The sequence below is a fragment of the Trachypithecus francoisi genome, unplaced genomic scaffold (genome assembly GCF_009764315.1).
Source record: "Trachypithecus francoisi isolate TF-2019V2 unplaced genomic scaffold, Tfra_2.0 Lachesis_group12, whole genome shotgun sequence".
NCBI classification, from domain to species: Eukaryota; Metazoa; Chordata; class Mammalia; order Primates; family Cercopithecidae; genus Trachypithecus; species Trachypithecus francoisi.
The window spans coordinates 61,220,065-61,227,765 of NW_022681457.1; positions in this window are offsets into that span (position 1 = coordinate 61,220,065).

A 7,701-nucleotide genomic window follows, 5' to 3' on the forward strand; every position below is an offset into this window, starting at 1 on the left:
AGGGCAGGAGGAGGGCAGGAGGTGGGTGACTGTCAGAGAAAATGCCTCCATCCCAGAACAAGCAGAAACAGGCACACCACTCTGAAATATAAAAGTCAGAAAGCCTTGCAACACAGATACAACCCAGGGACTTCCCCTTGCAGCCAGCAGCCAAGGCAGCTTCTAGGCACAGTGTGGCTGTATTTAAGCCCAACTTGATCCCTAACTTCTCTCCAAAGCCGGTCAAGGTGCCCCACCCGAAGCATCCAGATGACAGGCTCCTGCCTCCCCTCTTGCACGAAATCATTCCCGGATGTAGAGCTGGCTTTTTCTCTCTCCCCATTAAAAATCACCAGCGTTTCGCAAATAAAGGCGATCACCATGTAAAAAATTATCTTTTAAAATGGAGTTTAATTTGCATATAAGGAACGAGAGATTTATGACAAGCAACATCGTCCAGTACTGCATCTGCCTAGTATCAGTCGTAATTTAGATTGTTTGTGACTGATCTTAAATTCTAAAGCTTGGAGAAGATGAAGTACTCTGTTGCTGTATTATTGTCAGGAGTCTAAGACTTACCAGAGATTTATTAGTAATCTTATCACAAACATGTCTCAAGTTTTTGCTTTTAATATGTGCCAAGCTCCTCTGAGGAATTTTCCTCACTGCAATTATATTCCTCAATGCCTGCATTCTGAAGCTGAGTTGATTTCCTTCCCAAAATAAAGCGACCTATCATTACACCACAGCCGCTCTTGTACATTTTTCCTCTGCTACTTAATAATCAATGTATTCATCATTAAAATCTGAGCCCTGAAGCAATGGTTTTTAGCATATTCTAATGACTAGCGACTTGCAAATTACAATGACCTTTCATGTACATTCTGAAAGCACCTTGTTCTAATGTGTACTGTATTTATAGTTTGCCAATACAAACTAGCCAAAGATTGGATAATTACTGTAATCTATTAGCTCGATTGCTTTCCCTGCTCATTTATAGCATGTGCCACGCAGGCCATTTTCAAAAACTGGCCTATCTTTCATCTCCCGCAAGCTCAGAAAGTAAGGGATACTTCATCTTCACAATATACACACTTACTAATGTCTGAAGAGCAGCCCATCTCAGCTCAAGGAGGTTTCAAAAATAAAGAACCTTCTTTCCTATTAGTGTCATAATGCTATTTGTGACTGACAAAAAACACCGCTCCGAGAGTGTAAACTTTCGTTGAAGAATGTCAAGGCCAGTCCCATTTTCTGCCCATTACTCTGACCTCCAAATAGCATTTAATAAGATCTGCTTTGAAAGAAAAAGATAAAGGCACTTCCCTTAAACAAGAAACAATTTTTTCTTATAAATAAATGTTTCAAGTGAAGAATTAAACTTTTTCTTTTCTTCTTTTTCTTTTTTTCTTTTTCTTTCTCTTTCTCTTTTCTTTTTCTTTCTTTCTTTTTTTTTTTTTTTAAGCACACTGCTGTTATAACTCCAGAACCAATAAGGAAGCTGTGTGTGGAAGTATGAGCTCGGGTCGCCTTCTGACCCTCTGTGACGGTCTATTTCAGGCAGTTATGGATAGATAACATTACAGACACTGGTAATTAAAACAACACTAATTTTGTCTCTGTGGCCACGCTTTGTTGTTAGAAGCCATCTATCATGGCCTTCATGCATCACACAATGAGAAGACATTTGTCTACATACATTGTGCTTGGTCAACGGTTTTACGGATCTCCCCGCGTACCTGGACACCCAGGCACTTTTAAAGACATACTGCCTTCATTTCTACCCTATTACTCTGATTAATAAAACATTTTGCATGCTTCGTCAAAACACCCTGCAAGCTTTTCACCACATATATTCATGGGGGGAAAGCGATGTGTAATTTCTTTCCCTTTCAGAAAGAAACTAACAACAACAACAACAAAAGAAATTCTCTTTTGGATTGGAAGAGAGAAAGAAAAATTCAAATATGGAAATACTTGTCTTCCCTGTAAAACAGAGTCCAGCCTAATGAAAAGCATAATATTAAAACACACACACAATGCCGAGCATCTCCTTTAAGGCAACACGTATTTTTGACTATATGTATTGTTAGTTCTTTTCTGTGTATTCATTTGCTTGATTTATGGACACTCCATTTCACTTCACCTTTTATTACAAGATCTACAGTTACACTAAGAGTAATAGCAAGTCAAATGTTTTTATATTTGAGAATTAAAAAAAGAAAAGAAAAGAAAAGATCTATTCCATGGGCCCTTATAGGAAATTAGAGATAGCCAAAATGCAAGATGACTAGCTTCGTTCTGTTACAATCAACTAAAAAGAAACTATAATGGTGCATTTCAAGGCATCTTTAACAAGTGACACAAACAAGAGAAGAAACAGACAGGACCATTTAACTTCAAACTCCACCGAAGAGAGCCACATAGCAAGCCCAGCTGGCGGCTATGTGGCAGTCTTCATTTCTCAGCGGAAAAGCCACTCCCTTGAGACTCTCCAGGCACCCCCAATCGCATTTTTTATCAAGTGTCTAAAAGGTAGGAAGTGTTAGAATTCTTTTCTCTATTCACAGATGATCACAGTCCTTTTTCCCCCTTTAGCTTGCAGACGCACATGTAGTTTCAAATATTAGCTAGAACTCCAGCCCTCACCAGCCCCTAATTGCTCTCTCAGGGAAGGTATCATAAACGCAGGTATGGCTGACACAGATGTAGCTTCAACTTTATGCAGGCAGGAATGCTACATCAAAGCTATTTGCAAAGTGACATAACTAGTTATTTAAAAGAAGATTTTTATTATATTCCTTGGAATTTGCATTCTTCTAGAAACCAAGTGTATTTTTTAATGCAGCCACAGAAATGTTGGGGCAATTGACCATTCATGACGTCTGCAAAGGAAAGGCATCTAAATATTTTTCAAGCCACTTTAATAAATTTGAGTGCGTCTGTCACTACATGTAACCTGATTATTTAAATAAGTTAATATTAGCACGTCTCTTTTGCCAGCTGCTGTAAGCAGTCGGCTGCTGTCATTAAGCAAAAAGGCCGAGACAATGTGAGTTTATCTGGTCCTACCTGCGTTTCTACTCGTCGTTCGACTGAAACAAATGGGAAAGAAAAACTTACTGACTTTTGGCGAACTACAAAGGTTAACTCTATTCATCATGGAGAAACTGATGCTAAGTGCTGTCTGTCTGTCCATATATTTTAAAGATTTAGAAGGAACCTGGTAGTGTTCTTAGGAGACAGAAGACAGGAGTGTTCATCTTCGCCATATGCAGAGTGTCTCTTGCAGTTTTCTCTTTACCTCACTGGCACTGCTGAAATCCTTCTTAGACCATAGAGTTTTGGAAACAAGGTTATTTTTCAATGAGTTAAAAAGCCAAAGCTTTTCTTTCTTAGGATCTTTAACTCTTTTAAGGTAAGTGGCAGGGTTTGAAGGAGTTAACCCTTTGAGGAGAAGGAGCTCAATAGCTTGCAATGATAGGAAGAGAATTCTCATCACCCAGGTTGCAATAAAACGTGCCTCTCCCGACACCAGTAAAGCCCACTCTGGAGATTTCTAGAGACTGCTGGAAGGCAGTGGAAGGTAAACCCAGAGGAAACACAAGATAAAGGCAACCAGGTGGCCTGGTTCTTAAATCTTAAAGCAACAGTTCCAAAGTTGAGAGCCCGCATTGCAATCTATTGCACAGCCTGACAGGAGAAGGGACGAGGAAGTTCAGAACCTGGCAATTGGAGTGTTTCCCAGCGCCGGGTCCCACCGCGCACCGCACCGAACAAGAACTCTTTTTCTCTTTTTCACTTTCTATAACTCATTTGCATGAATTTACTTTTTTGCCTTAAGAGGTTGTTGTAATGTGTGTTAAAACACACAGTGCAATTTTATCTCCATAATATCACAAAAGAAATATTATGTTAGTATAAAGTTAAAAAAAATGCTGCGAGATCTTGCAGCACGGAGAGCGGCAAGCGTTGCTCAAAAGCGCCACTCAAAGGCAGGAGGGGTGTAACGGCATTCAGGGAGGGATCGTTTTTGTTAATTTCAGCAATCCGAATGTAAAAAATGACAGCGCCACGCAAGTTGACGGAGGCTTTTGATTGAATTGACTGATTGCCTCAGCTGCACCTGCGGAAAATTGATGACAATGCTGTCTAAACCATTCATTAGGATTTGAAACTTCACGCAGATGAATGCTGGATTCATAAATTTGCTAGACATGTGTTGTAGATAATATGACAAAGCACTGTTTTCAAATGAACATTTCTTTGACCTAATTTTATCAAAATCATTCAAAGGAATGAAAGAACATTTGTACCCGAAATCTTTGGAACAGCTGCAACTGAGGTCTGTCTCTCTATCTCTCCCTCTCTCTCTCTCTCTTTACCTTGTCTTTCAAATAAATTTAAATGAACTATATTGTTTGAAATATATCTTCTAGTTTATTTAAATTATTTGCTAGAATGGCAAAACATTTATTTTTACTTATTATGAACAATGTTACTCTCTGCCAGATGAAGGAAAATCATTTTGAGATTTTTTTTTCAAGCTCCAAATTTGCTAAATTTGAACACAAGTGGTAAGTAGATTTTTTTCAAATAATATTAATAACGCGATCTCCACAGACATGTTGGGGGGAACCGTTTCAGTACCAACTGGACATGCATTCTGTGAGAATTGGACTTCTTGCAGGCTTTGAAGGGAAAAGAAATCCCTGTAAAATATTGACGCTTTGGGTCAAAAATGGCGAAACCAGGAAAAACTGACATCTGCGTACATTGTATATAAGATTTCTGACTTGCTTTCGATTTTAATGTATCAAAACACTATCAATATTGAATGAAGCTTTCTCTGTGTGTCCAAGAAAGAAAAACAAGATGTCTGAGAAGGGGAAGGGAGCACCGTTTTCATACCTGGCTTGGCTTAGCTGTACGAGAGAAGAAAAGGCCGTGGCGGAATCCATCTCCAGGAGCAGCTGTCCCCCTGCACTGTTTGAATTGCAAGGAAAGAGTTACATTTTTAGAAAAGAATACCTGGTATTTAAGAATTCGAATTTCTCAAATTTCTCACTGTGGAAATAGATCTCACTTCTACAACAAGGACCCTCTGCTTAGTACTTGGACTCCCCCCCAAAAAAACAAAATGAATATTTATTAACGTAAGAAGAACCTGGCGCAGGTCGGTCCATGCATCCCAATCTGCCAAAACGCTTCCAAATCTCTTCCCTGGCATTTAAAAGAAATCTATTTTTATACATTCTCATGAATTTGGGTTTTACTACCAGTAAGGTAATTTCTGATTAGGCATCTTGGGTTTCTCTCTCTCTCTCTCTTTTTTATCTTTTTTCCTAAAGAATCCCTGAAAATATACCCAAGGTGCTTGCATTAACCCCACACCTGGATAGAGAGAAACTGCAGGTGTGAACGGCAAGGCTAATAGACTTGAGTTTTGCCACGCATTTTTTTTTTTTTTCACCATCCTAACAGTTACTTTGAACTGGAAAACATTATTCCAACAATCCAAACAAGGCTCTTTAAGGCTGCTATGCCCAAGCTGCTACAGATACAAAATTATCAAGTAGATATGTGAAAACTCCTAAATGCAGAACAATCTGGGTTGGCTTCTAATTGCTATGTTTCATTTTCTAATGGGGAAAATGTGTAAAACAAATAACTGGGTATTGGGAGCTCTGAGCAGTAAAAGCAGAACATTCTTGTAGTTCAGTAAATCATACAACTCTACAGATGGGTTTGGAAAGCCTGAAGCCCCAACCACCTTTCCGACTATTTGGATCCAGCGTTTGCTTCAAATTCTACCCAAAATGCTTAAAACAAGTTCCCTGTTTGTCTTGGATGGCCTTTGCAGTGAGAACCCCAGGCCTGCGAGACCTCGGAGATTCATTGACCTCACCAGCCCACCCACAAAGAAAGATACATGGATACTCCCTGTATTGCCCAGCCCTGGCTACAATGGCAGGGAGGAGCAGGGAAACAGCCTCCCGTCAAAGATGTTACAATCTGGTCAATGTACACTGGGGTAGGACATGCAGGGAGTCAAATATACATCAATTTCTGGCAACGCACAGCAAGAGGGACATCAACTCAAGGTTAATTCTTAGCTCTTATAGAACGGGGGGGACTTGGACATAGTTAAGCAGCAAAAGCTTTGGGGGAGGAGGTGGCAGAGGGTGTGTAAGGCAGAGATGTGTATATATGTGAGCCTCCAAGGATGCACACTGTGCCTGGTTCTTCCTCCCTTGGTTACTACCCTTTCTGTTCTTCTGGTAGGGTTCAGCCTGGAATAGACAAGAGTGGGCCAAGGAGCACCCAGCCTTCCTATGCTCACCCACGCATATGTCCTGCCTGACCTGGGCAGTCACCTGAGTTTGTAGCCCTTGGAGACGCACCTGCCACCCTCTATTCTGACACCTTTGTAGGAACAAGCCTTTAGTCTCAACAATGAGGGAAAAAAAAAGCCCTTCCTCCAAGAGCTTCAGCTAAGAATCATTTCATTCATCCTAGGCTTCCTGGTAATTTCCTTTTTCCAGTTCCGTGTTCTCAGAAACGCTGCATTATAGGCATATTTAAGGAAACTACCATTCTCCCACCCTAACCTCTTAGGCCAGAGGGGCTTTTGTTCCCTTATCCTGTGTATCCCCTTAAAACTCACTCAAAATCTTCTTGTGTGGTCAGAATGGAGATCCTTTTGAGCTTGTTATGAGACAGGCTCTGTCCTCACTGGGGTCTCAAATGCTAAATTAATTTTTATTTCTCTTTAGACACAATGAACAGAAACCAGAGCTTTTGAATACAGATTTCCAGTAAAACCAAAACCAATCTGGGTCAAATGCACCTTTGCAGTGACCACTATCTCAGCAACAACCTGCCAGCTGTCAACTGAAGTTCAGCTTCCAGGAACGTCAGCCCCCATTCTGAGGAGCAAAGTCCTGGCACCAACAGCGCCTGCAGTGGGGTCCAGGTATGGCTGCTTCATGGAGAAGGCAGGAAAAGAAGAGTGTGCACACAGTCTCAGGATGGCAAGTCTGATTGATAACGAAGGCATTGTGGCCTTCTGACAGGCACTGCTGCCCACTGACAGGTACGTGACAGTACCTCCAGCTCAAACCATGGTTAGGTCTCAGAGACCCTTAAGAAAATGGTGTTCCAGGCCAGGCATGGTGGCTCATGCCTGTAATCCCAGCACTTTGGGGGACTGAGGGGGGTGGATTACTTGTCGGGAGTTCAAGACCAGCCTGGTCAACACGGTGAAAGTGCATCTCTACTAAAAATACAAAAATTAGCTGGGCATGATGGCGGGAGCCTGTAGTCCCAGCTACTTAGGTGGCTGAGGCGGGAGAATCACTTGAACCCAGGAGGTGGAGGTTGCAGTGAGCCAAGATCATGCCACTGCACTCCAGCCTGGGTAACAGAGTGAGACTCCATCCCAAAAAAAACAAAAAATGGTGTTCCAGTCAATCAATGAATAAGTAACACTGTGTTCCAGGGTCAGATCTGGCAGTTGTGTTGGACAGACAATACAGGTAGAGGAGAGAGAAAAGAAAAGAAGAGGTTCAGGCCAGGCGTGGAGCCTCATGCCTGTAATCCCAGTGCTTTGGGAGGCTGAGGTGGGAGGATTGCTTGAGGCCAAGAGTGTGAGACCAGCCTGGGCAATATAATGAGAACCTGTGTCTCCAAAAAATAAAAAATGAAAATAGCCCGGCGTGG